Source organism: Odocoileus virginianus, chromosome 25 (assembly GCF_023699985.2).
Source record: "Odocoileus virginianus isolate 20LAN1187 ecotype Illinois chromosome 25, Ovbor_1.2, whole genome shotgun sequence".
NCBI lineage: Eukaryota > Metazoa > Chordata > Mammalia > Artiodactyla > Cervidae > Odocoileus > Odocoileus virginianus.
The window spans coordinates 15,720,095-15,733,227 of NC_069698.1; the positions used below are offsets into that span (position 1 = coordinate 15,720,095).

Genomic DNA, 13,133 nt, shown 5'->3' on the forward strand with positions numbered 1-13,133 from the left:
TGGGCTGCCTAGCTATTTGCCTGCTTTCAGTCATTATGTGGTTCCTGTTGTGTGTACCTGATACATAATATGACACATTAGTTCATATCATTGTACTTATGAGAAGTGAACCTAATTTAAAAAAATTGACATCACATATATGAAATTAGAAGTTGACATTATTTTGAAAGGATAATGAAGAAATTGTCAAATCTGATGTCTATTCTGCCTTACTGTCCATGAAGGGGTTTGAATTGATGGGTATATGTAACTGACCATGGTAGGGAATCATTTTATGTCACAAGAAGTTTTGAAGTTGTTGCATTATGGTCACATTCTGTGCATTATCAAAAATCACCCTATTTAACCCATAGCTGTTAAATAATATAAAGAAGTAGAATTTTGAATATTTTACTTGTTGGGGCTCAGTTGGACTCTCTTGAAAAAGTCATTTTAAAATCATAATGATTTAACTAAATTAATCGTTCAGTTCTCCCCAACACAAACATCTTGGTCTTTATAGGAAATGGAAATAAACCTAATATATATCTTTCCTTATAATCAAGTTAAAACATTTTTTAAAAGGTATGTTCAGATGCAATCAATAGGAATTTGCAATTAGGGTTATCTGATATTTGCTGTTATGTTTGGTTTTTTCAAGGAAATTCCTATGTACCTTAAAATAATTCTCTAGAATTGGAGGCTGAAGAAAATATGTACATCTCTGAAATAAAATTACAAATTTGGGAGAAAAATAAGCCAGCATACCTATTCCTATTTACATAAAATTTTTGCATTTTAAAATCTAGGCATAACATAGGCAGATTTTCAAATGTAAAATAAACTTTATTATTTAACTTCTATTAATATATAAACCCTTATAATCATGAAACAAAATCATTTGTATTGTGCTATTATCAGAAAAAAAAATTCTGCATGATATTCTTTAAAATTTGTTGAGATTCATCTTATGGATAAGGTCATAATCTTCTTTTGTAAATAACCTACATTTTCTATAGTTTTGGCTTATTGTATAATCTAAATTACATTTTTAAACTAGGAACTGTATTGCTTAAGAAAGAAACTTTTCTTCTTAAAATAAATCTCTTAGTACTTCATCATACCTATTATGGAGATATTTGAAAAATACCTATAAAAAACACACTGTGTAATATTTACATTTATAATATAACTAAATTATGTATTTCAGTAAACCTATGTTATTTTTCATTGTACTTTAGAAAAGAAATAGAAAATATTATTTTTGTTTATAACTATCTCAACAGGGTTTATATGCATGCTCATTTCTGCTTATAGAACAATAATTCTTAGAGATACTATATGGAAAAAAAAAACACACAACCAAAAATAAAAACTTTAAAGAACACTTTCTATAGAATATAATTTATCAAAAGAAGGCAAAATATTTTTCTCTTTTATTCCACAAGGCATAAACTCCCTAACCTAGATGGTAAAAATTAGATACTATGTGTTTCTCCAAGGAAAGAGTGATTACAATAAAATCAGCCTAAATCAATCCAATGTCCTTTTAAGAATAATATATGAACAGTATATTCTGCAAATAAATAACCGCTAAAAGAGTATTAAAATAAATATTGAAAGTATAAAAATAGAAAGGTGAAAGGGTTACAAGCTTGTTTTTACAACATCAGTTTAATATATTTGCTGTGAATGAGATATATTATGTCAAGAAGCTTAATCTTTGAAAAGATAAGTTGATATTTTTCTGTGCAAGACAAAGCAAAAATATCATCGCAAGTATTAATGATTATCATTATGTTTATTTTTGCATTTACATTATACTCACCAGGACTAAGATTAAGAGATGCTAAATTTATGTAAGCATGCTAGCTCTATCAAGAAATATTTTGTCAAGATGCATTTGCAGGACAATAATTTATATGGAACACAAACTGAAACATATAGTATTTCACACACATTTATCTGGCTTATCTCTTTCCTTATATTTTCTGATATATATGAAAATTGTATATAGTACTGTTTAGTAGTATGAAAAATTGAATTAATTTCTTTCACTCCAATATCCCCTGTCTAGTTCAGTGTTCTTCCTAGCATACAAATATGATAAATCATCTCCCCGTAAAAGACATTAGAGATGCTCCACTGATGCTTAAGATAAAAACTAGTATTTAGCCAGTCATAGAAGGCCTTTTGTTTCTGACCCTTGCCTAAAACTGCTGGGCTAATTTATTGCCACACACATTTAAGTATGCATATATGAAAACATATACATGCTGATATTTACAGTCCACAAAGTACATTGTCCCACTTACTAATCTTTGCATAACCTTCTCCTGATTGTCCATCTAATGTAAGCTTAAAGAATCATCTCAAAGGGCAATTTGGTGGGGGGAAAGTTTAGCCATTCATGACAGTGTAACTGCACTATTTGTTCAGCTAATTCCCTATTCGTAGCTTTGTTTAAATACTATCATACTGTCTTGTGATTATTTTGTTTTTCTCCTCATCCTGTGAAAAATAAGAGTGGAGTGTTATATGTCTTACTTAACATTCCAGTGGCAGAAACAGCAGAGATACTCTAAAACATGTGAACATTGTGAATACATAATTATTAAGCACCTCATTTACTCCTCCCAACCCTATATGTGTGGTTATTATCACTGTAACATTACAAATAAAAGAAATATTTAAAGTTACATTAATAATGGGAGGTGTGGCCCCAGTTTTGGATCATTTTGAAGTTCTTTTGATCTTATATCACATTGCTAAATTAAAGCAACTGAATAAAATGTAGCAATTTATTTCACTCATTATATTGTTTCACTGGATGCTGTTGTAAGTAACTCTCCCATATTACTCTAAACTATATACTCTTTGCAAAATCATGGCACTTCTTAGGTAAGGCAAAACTGTAGTCCTGGTTAGAGGCAGTAAATCAAGGCTGATCCACTTATCTGTCTGTGATTTATGATGGATGAACACTTTTTCCATGGATGTTTGAGCAAAGTTGTTTCACTCACCCACAGATGATTTATTTTGGGTGATCCACTTGTCCAATGAAGATTTATTACATAGGATCCACTATCCAGTGTGATTAAGTATGTGCAGTTGGCTTGTCCAGAGGTAAGCAAGGAAAACCTATCCTATCCCACATCCTATCCCAACCTGAAATCGCTGAATCTAAGTAAAACCAGCAAAGTAAGGCCTCAACTTGTGAGATTATAGGTGGCCCCTTTGCAAAATTCCTTATATTACACCTTTAAAATGGAAATATTCAATTATTAAAAGAATTTTTCAGTATTAATGGGATAAATTACTATTTTAAGTAAAATATTGAATAAGTAATGTTCTGATATTAGTTCAGAAATTCATAAGTGGATTTTATAATGTCTGATTAAGCATTATGTGCATTATGTCTATTCAATATGTGAACAAATGGTTTCAATAAAGCATGAATTTTACCTTAGGAAAGCATTACATTCTAATTGTATCTATTTTTTAAAAGAATCAAGTGACCAATTCTTGTTACTTGTCAGCCTTTTAAAAAAAAATACTATTTTCCCCCCAAAATTCACAGCTGTATCTACTTTTCTATATATTTTTTCTGTGATATACATATCATCCAGATCTCTCTGTAGAGTTTTATCCAGTTGTTGAAGAGATTCTATCATCAAAATTTTAAACTCATTTAGAATTTGTTTTTGTTCTTTTTAAAGATAATCCCATTCTGAATATTTCTGTCAGATATTTAGGCCCTTAGAGCAGAGGCTGATCCATTGATAGCTACTATATGAGTTAAGGTAAAAGTTGATTACTATTTGGTCATTCACTATAATGGTGAATGCAATTGGACTTAACTTGTCAACAATGATTTCATAAGGTACAGGGTCAAAAATGTAAAGAAATCAATACAAATCATCCCTATCTTTTCCCTTTGTCTACTTGACCTCATTATCTATCAGAAGAGGATACTGACTGAGGTTAGTACCACTTTACTTCAGAACACTGCTGATCCTGTTTGCTCCAGTTACTTATGTTTGCCTGGATGATGGCAATTTGATTCACATTGTATTCTAATTTCTTCTCAAGATTCCATGTGATAATAATCTATCTTCAATTTCTATGTCTATGTAAGTATCTATATCATTATCCACATTTCTTTCTCTCTATTTATCTATCTATCTGTCTTTAAATTTTTATTCTAAAACACAGTATAAATGCTTTCTTTTAGGTTTCAGGAGCTAATTGACTTTTATAGTTTCTCAAAATTGTTGATGATTACAATGATAAGTTGCTGACTCCTTAAAAATCTTAGTACTTGTTCAATTTGTTCTAGTTTTTCTAGAATTTCAATATTATAGTCTTTTAATCTGTGCTTCCTTTCAATATTTCTGTTACAGTTCACTGGAGGTCGGGCAATGTTATTTCCTAATCTTCATAACAACAGAGCCATAATAAAAAGGAAAAACATTAACCTCTGCCTTTACACTTTTCTGCATGGTGTATTTCCTGTTAATTATAGGAATTTTAAAAAACAACTGCTAGAAAAAAAGAAAGCTTTGCTTCTCTTTGCATATACTAGTTTCAGTTCTTTTCAATTATGCCATTATTCCACTGAATCCATGCTCTCAAGAAATGAATATTCTACAAGCATTTTGTTTTGATCACAGCACTCAGAAATGCTTTTTATTTACTTATGAGGGTTTCTTTTCTTCTTTTTCTTTTTTTAAAAAAAATAACATTTTAATTTTTAGGATGGTTAAGGTTTGCAGAAAAATAAGTGGGACTACAGATAGTTCCCTTATACTTCCTGTCTCCACCCACTTACCACTCCCCAATATCAGTAGCCTGCATTAGGCTGGTGCCTTTGTTACGGCTGATGAAACTACACTGAGATATTATTACCACCCAAAGTTTATAGTTTGCCTGCGGCTTTGTTCTTTGTGCTGTACATTCTATGAGTTTTGACAAATACGTAAGGACATGTATCCACCATTACAACCTCACACAGAATAATTTCCTTGCCTTAAAGATATCATCGCTTTACCTATTATCTCCACCCTTGCCTCAAACCCTTGATAACCACCATCTTCTCGCTGCCTCCATAGGTGGCCTTTTCTAGAATGCCATATGTTGGAATCACACAGCATGCAAACTTTTCAAATTAACTTTTTCCAGCTATCAATATTCATTTAATGTTTCTCCATAGCTTCCTAAGTGGTGCTAGTGGTAAAGAACCCACCTGCCAGGGCAGGAGATATAAGAGACATGGACGGGCTTGATCCCTGGATCAGGAAGATCCCCTGGAGGAGGGCATGGCAACTCACTCCAGTATTCTTGCCTGGAGAATCCAATGGACAGAGGAACCTGGGGGGCTACAGTCCATAGGGTCACAAAGAGTCTAATACAACTGAAGTGACTCAATACACATGTACTCATAGCTTTCCATGACTTGATAACTAATTTCTCTCTCTCTTTATCACCTGTGTGCTTTTTAAACACATTTTAGAGCAGTTTTACACACCAAAAAATTGAGGAGAATGTACAGAGACTTCTAGATACCCCCTGTCCTGATATTTTGTTACAATTGATGAACCAAATTTGACATATTATAACTATTCTAACTCAAATTCTATTCTCTTCTGGAGACACAGACACACACCCAAAATAATGTTTTGCTAGCTCTCTGGATATCCCTTGGTTCAGTCAAGTTGACACACAAAATTAACCATTAAAATGTTCCAGAAAAATGGTACTTGATATGAACTTTGATCCTATGTAAATAACTTCCTATTTTCTATGAGTGTGGCTATGTGAGGAAGTGTTGGCAGGCATAATTGCAATATGTTATGATCATGAGGGGAATTTCAAAATGATGAAGATGCCTAAGCATAGATATGGAAAGTAATCTAGAAATTTGATGAAGTAACAGTCTTTCTGATTAACCCATCTTTAAAAACACACAATCTCCATATTTCTTGTCATGAGAAATGATAATCCCCTTATTGTTTGTTTAAACAGCATCTAAGAGAATCCAACTGATCTAAATATCTATCTATTAGGTAATGGGGAAAGAAAAAAAAAAGAAAACATAGTTTATCTTCATGAAAGTTTTTGCTTTGCTGAAAGGATTGAATATAATGCCCGTGTACTAATAAAGATATGGCATTTAGTTGTATGAAGGAAAAATACAAAGTTTATGATATATTTACATAAACATACATACCATATATATTAATAAACATGTATCCTAATGAGTGCATGTATATAAATATATTTTATATGTATGCAGCCATATAATGTGCATTAGATGGCATAGGATATTATTTGGAGAAATAGAAACTAAATAGACAACAGTGATTGTCAGTAGAATGAGTGGTGGGGGTTAGGATGGGAGTTGTTCAAAGTTGTCACAACATAAACCTATCACTTAGAAAATAAAGTACAGAACATATTAAAGTAAAAGGCATAATTAAAATAATTATAGAAGAATAGACAATTTTGAAATATGCTTAATATAAAATATTTAAAAGATGGAAATGCTACAAGACAACTATGTAGAAATTAGAAGATTTCACACCATAGAACGCTTAGGGCTGAGATTAAAGTAGGAAGAGGATCTTCTTTATGTGTCTGTGAAGCAAATGTTTCTAATCAGCTCCACAGAGATTTGACAATACATCTTGTCTGAGTTATTAGGAAATGCGAAGCCTGCCTAACTCTCAGGGATCCATCAGCCTCTGCCCACCATTAACTTTTTATTTGATATTTCAACTTAAAATACCCTAGGCTATATTTGTCTTTAACAGTTGAAAAGTTCAGGGTTAAGATAAGACACAAGATAGTACTGCAATTATTTAGGTGCCATTTAATATGGTAAAACATCAATTTACCAAATGGTATCCTAGAGGCCTAAAAAAATTAATACATTTTCTAGAAGTGTCTAAATTAATCCCAGGGTATACTTAATAAAGTCTAAGTCACTATTTCAATGATTCTATAAATTGTGGAAGGAATTAATTTCTGTTAACACATTTAGTGGAAAGAACCTTTGTTATGGCTTTGTTAACTGTTTAATCTTTTAAAACATTAATTGTTAACATTGTATCAGGACTTTATTTGTTAGCACATTTTTTTTTCAAGTTAATAGCTAATACTATTTAAATTGTGGGCAAAAAATGAACTCTTACTGGCCTCATGGTCATCGTATTATTTTACAGGCTAGATTGAATCCCTGCAGCTCAATTTTGCTATTTGTTGTCACTGCTCAGTTGCTCACTTGTGACCAACTCTGTGACCCCAGCTCAATTAACAAACCTGTTTTAAAATTTTCTAATGACACATGAATTCTGCTACAACTATCTGGAAACTGCAAGTGTACTGATCGCATGTTGCAGCTGGTTGGATCTGTGTTATACAAAGAAGCCAAGTAGTGTTGGAATGAAATAAATATAATTTTAAAACACATGAAAGAGGTGGATATAATTACTTTTATAAAACATTAATACAGTCCTAATATTTAACAACCTTTATATGTGTCTGTACTGAGTCATGTCTGACTCATTGTGACCCCATGAACTGTAGGCTGCTAAGCACCTCTCTCCATGGAATTTTCCAGACAAAAATACTGGAGTGATCTTCCTACTCCAGGAGATCTTCCCGACCCAGAGGTCAAATCCACATCTCTTGTGTCTCCTGCATTAGCAGGTGGATTCTTTACTGCACCACCTGGCAAGCCCAACCTTTTACATACTTGGTAGTGTACAGATACTACTTTGATTGTTTTGATTTTATAATTTTCTGTGCATCAAAATTATCCAAATTGAAATTTTAAAAAATGAATTATAGAGCTCTGTAAAATATCAGTAGCTTGCAATGTAAATTTATATAGTAGCTTCTATTTATATGTTTGGTATTAGTAAACCAGTTACTGAGGTGGATTCAGTTCTCTTTCCACCACATATTCTCTACATCTCTATCATCTCTCCAGTGTAGCAGGCTACCTTGAAGATCTTGAACTTGCCAGGCTTCAGAATTGCATGTCAACCCCCTGAAATAGAATTTTCCATTTTCCTCTCCCTTTCCCTTTCTCTTTCCCTTTCTTGGTTCCTCTCTCTCCAGCACTCTCTCAATACATATGTATGTATGTATTTGAAAGATAGATTTTATACACAAAGACACATATAAGTGTGTGTGTGTGTGTGAGTGTATATATATATATATGTGTGTGTGTGTGTGTGTGTGTGAGTGTATATATATATATATATATATATATATATATATATATATAAATACATACAACCTCTTATTTGTTCTGTTTCTTCCAAGACACAAAATCTCCTGTTGTAGATTCTTCCCAAGTTTTAGAATATGATTTTTCAAACTCCTTAGCATGAATATTTAACCTCTTGTTTTCTTTCTGCTGTATCTACCTTTTGTGATTATTTTCTCATCATACATGTTTAATAGTACCATGCCAATTAATTCACCATTTCTTGACATCCCATGATCTTGTGTTGCATTGTCGATTCGCTTTATTCACTTGTTACTTTTGTCATTCATTTTTACATACAAAACACAGCTTTAAGGAATTGGAATTTGCTAAAAATTGAACTCATTTCAGTGCTCAGGGAAGTTAAGCCTCACTTTTGCATGTGCCAGACAGAAGGAATAAATTCTATCTCCTTCTGGGCGAACCTGTGCAAGAAGATGACCATTAGCCTCGCGTGTCTAAGGAGCATTCAGAATGTGTCTAGTCTGGATTGATTGAAATGTGCTGCAATTATAAAATACACACTAGACTTCAAAACTTAGTAACAAATAGTAGTTAAAATCTATTCATTGTTTCTCTATTTTCTTTTACTCTTTTTACTGTGGCCATTAGAAAATATAAAGTTACATATATGACTTGTATCTTTGACTTTTATTGAGCAGTGCTGTCCTAGACCTTCCTTTCTTCCTCATCCACATTTCCTTTCCTTTCCATTTCCCATCCTCATTATGTGAGACTTATTTCATTGTGTCATTTCATCTATAAACCAATAGTTATTATGTTATATTATAAATTTGGGAAATATATTCTAAATTTCTCTTTGGGAGAAATTATCACATATATGCTTAGCAAGTACTATACACCCAGGAAATTTTTGCCAAATTAGTCTTGTGAATGAATAAAACCATGCATATTTCACACGGAGTGATAAAGGGATTTTATAGAAATGTTGCAATTCACTTTACTTTCCTGGTTAAAGAGGTATTTTCTGTATCTGAGTTCTCTTCCTTTGTAATTATCTGACAAGTCCTCATTCCATGTACTCTTCAAATAATAGTATGGATGTTTGCTTTAATTCCTGGAGAACAACTCATATGAAATTATATTCAATTTCATTGAGTCTGCAATCATGAATTAAGCACCTACTATAAGTACTGCTCTATTTTAAGCAGTGGAGGTAAGACAGAGAGAAAATATCCCTGCTCTCCTTGATGTAAATTCTAGATATAGTACACCGGTAAGAATAAGAAAACAAATAACACAAAGTGTTTCAAAGACAAAATAAGGAAGCAGTATTGCATTTTTGCATTAGGAAAAGCATTTCTGATGAATTGAGATTTGGGCTGTGGACCCTTGTGATAGAAAGAAATAGTCATATGATGATGAGGGTAAAGAGTATTATAGATGGATGAGAGATCAATTTATCAGGGTCCTGAATCATGAATAGGGTTGGCAGTGTGAGGAATAGCAAGGAAACCAATATGGCTGAATTAGAGTGGATGAGAGTGAGTAGGTCAAAAAATGAGGTCAGAGAAGTGGGCAGCTCTAGTTCAAGTGCAGCCTTGTATACAGGCAAGCAGTTCAATTATTTTATAGGGACAATGGAAAAGTATTGGAGTATATGGCGCATGCAGGCAACATGACTGATGAGCCATTTAAATATATCATTCTATTGCACAAAACATGGATTTCACGCAGTGGGCATAGCTTGTCAGAATTAGGGAGACACTTTAGCAAGATGGTTTCGGCAAAAACAAGTGAAAAATCATCTGATGTCCTGGAAAATGAAGTTTGCAGAGGAGATGGAAAGCAGAGATTATGGTTTTGTACATCATTTTATTCTTTGCTCAAAACATAGTATCTGGGACAAAGTAACCAAAGGTAGCTTCCTTTTGTTTAGTGTATACACAGTGTTCCAAGTCCCATTTAAAGCACTTTAAATATATATAATTTATATTCATATTTAATAATTATTAGACAAAGTATTATATATATATATTTTTTAATTTCACAAAAGGAAATACTAAATCTAAGAAAGCTTACTGAGTTATTTTCTGACCATCAAGTTGTCAGGTTGTTCAGATGGAATTCCTCAGGAAATTTGAAACTCTGTCCCACAACTGTCACCTGCCTTCTGCCAAATACTTCATTGGATAAACACATGTAAGTCTGAGGAGCAGATTTTACATTTATACGCTGTGATTTACGCCTGCAGGAAGGTGCAGCTTCGCGTGTTCTGGAGGACAGGAGGCGCCATCCAGGCTCTCTCTCACCTGTGCCGTGATGTGCCGCTATTTCTGCTCTTTTCTCCTCCCTTGTGCAGCTGCAGGATTCCTGGTGAGTCGCAGTCCTCATAGTTAAAGTGAGCCACTAGGCGCAGGCCCCCTCACCGTTCAAATTATTCCTCAAAACGTCTCAGGTTTCTGTGTTTTCACAACAGATTTTTTTCTTTTCTTGAGCAAGATTCTACAGGGTGGGGTTCCTTGGTCTCTTCTCTGAATTTAACAATTTTTCATTGTATTCTAAAACTTCTAATTTTCTTCAGAATTGCTCATCCCTACACCAAGCAAAATAATACCTTTCTCAAGGCAACAGGAATTTCCTGTGTCAGACCCCATGTGACTTCTCAATAAGTAAAGAAGCTTTCTGAATCCTCTATCATTTGGCATGCTGATATATATTACTCTTTTCCTTCACTACTTAAAGCAGTCCATCCTAAAGGAAATCAGTCTTGAATATTCATTGGAAGGACTGATGCTGAAGCTTAAACTCCAATACTTTGGCCACCTGATGTGAAGAACTGACTCATTTGGAAAGACCCTGATGCTGGGAAAGATTAAAGATGGGAGGAGAAGGGGATGACGGAGGATGAAATGGTTGGATGGCATCACTGACTCAATAGACATGAGTTTGAGTAAACTCTGGGAGTTGGTGATGGACAGGGAGGACTGGTGTGCTGCAGTCCCTGGGGTCACAAAGAGTCGGACATGACTGAGCAACTGAACTGAACTGAAATCTAAGACAATTTAAAAATTTACTTGCTTTTTAAAAAAATTAATAATCAATTAATCTATTCATTTAAAAATTAAAAACTTCACAGTGACATTTTTTCTCAGCTGAAGTAATATATTTGCTATCTTAATGGCTTAATAGTTTGAGATTTGCAAGGCAAAATAATAACAATAATCAAACAGGAATAATAATAGTAATAATAATAATAAATTTTTTATTTTAAAAATCAGTGGATATTTTTTTTTAATACCCTCTACACTGTGGATGAGCATTATGCCTTTGTTTCACTGTTTTGCTTTTTCTTTAAATACTAGGGGATCAATGATTACCTGTGTTCATTTGAATTTAAATTTTTCTCTCAACTTTTATTTGTTGTAATTACCATTTGCTTGGGGCTTCCTGGTGGCTCAGCTGGTAAAGAATCCACTTGCAATGCTGGGGATGCAGGTTAGGTTCCTGGGTCAGGAATATCCCCTGGAGAAGGGCATGGCAACCCACTCCAGTATTCTTGCCTGGAGAATCCCATGGACAGAGAAACCTCATAGGCTACAGTCCACAGTGTCGCAAAGAGTCAGACATGACTGAAGGGATTGAACAGGCATGCAAGCATCATTTGTTTAAAACAGTCCGCCTCACTACTTTGGAAAAAGTGGTGTGTCGAATGTTTGAAAACACTATTCATTCCCTGAGTCAGTACTTGAGTAGTGGAAATAGTCTGCCTGTCCATGATTTATATCCAATTCACAGCTGTAGGGTCTGAAAGAAGGTACACATGTTCATTGTCCATTACTTTCAGCAACCAAGGAGTTAGGAGGGAACATTAGCTGGCGTTGATGCTCTTCCTAATGAATAATCCTTAAATGTGATCAAGGACTCTCTCCAGCTTGCCCTGTAGGTTGACCTAAGGTTGGAGCATTCTCATCTAACGGTTACTTGCAGTCACTTTGTTCTGTAGCTATTTCTAATTATACTTCCATATAAAACTATTCCCATCAGCACTTTATCTTTCAGGACTATAGTTTCCTGGTGACATACTGTCATTTCCCTAGTGGCATAATAGACTCATTCATTTTGAAATACTTTTTTAATCCAACAAAGTTAGGGATTGAGCATGTGCATGCGTGACTGCTCAGTCATGTCCAATTCTTTGTGACCCATGGACTGTAACCTGCCAAGCTCCTCTGTCCATGGCATTTTCCAGGTAAGAATACCAAAGTAGGTTGCTATTACCTACTCCAGGGGCTCTTCCTGACCCAGGGATCAAACCTGCATCTCTTGTGTTTCCTTTATTGGAGGCAGATACCTGACAACTGTGCCAGAATTTAGAAATAGGACAGAAAAAAAAAGCTATTTGTACATATTTTTCAACCTTGATCTATTCTCCAGATGATTTTGTTTTTCTTTCCCATATCAAAAATGTGAACTTTTCTCTTAACTGTTTAAAATCTTTTATTATTCCATGGTAATAACCAAAGGCAGAAAATCAGAGATCAAATTGCCAACATTGGATCATAGAAAAAGCAAGAGAGTTCCAGAAAAACATCTGTTTCTGCTTTATTGACCACACCAAAGGGTTTGACTGTGTAGATCACAACAAACTGTGGAAAATACTTCAAGAGATGGGAATACCAGACCACCTCACCTGCCTCCTGAGAAATCTGTATGTGGATCAAGAAGCAAGAGTCAGAACCAGACATGGAACAACAGACTGGTTTCAAATAGGGAAAGGAGTATATCAAGGCTGTATATTGTCACCCTGATTATTTAACTTATACGCAGAGTACATCATGAGAAATGCCAGGCTGGATGAAGAACAAGCTGGAATCAAGATTCCTGAGAGAAATATCAATAACCTCAGATATGGAGA

At 33.9% G+C, this 13,133-nt stretch overlaps 1 long non-coding RNA gene across 1 annotated transcript in view; it reads left to right on the forward strand.

The window, feature by feature from the left end:
* The window catches only part of LOC110121927 (uncharacterized), a 93,753-nt gene extending 83,168 nt beyond the window's left edge, over window positions 1–10,585 (forward strand). The window contains exons 2-3 of the long non-coding RNA XR_011483526.1: window positions 3,009–3,105; window positions 10,470–10,585. This is a non-coding gene — a long non-coding RNA (uncharacterized lncRNA). The remainder of the gene's footprint in view (window positions 1–3,008; window positions 3,106–10,469) is intronic.
* Window positions 10,586–13,133: the final 2,548 nt, after the last annotated feature.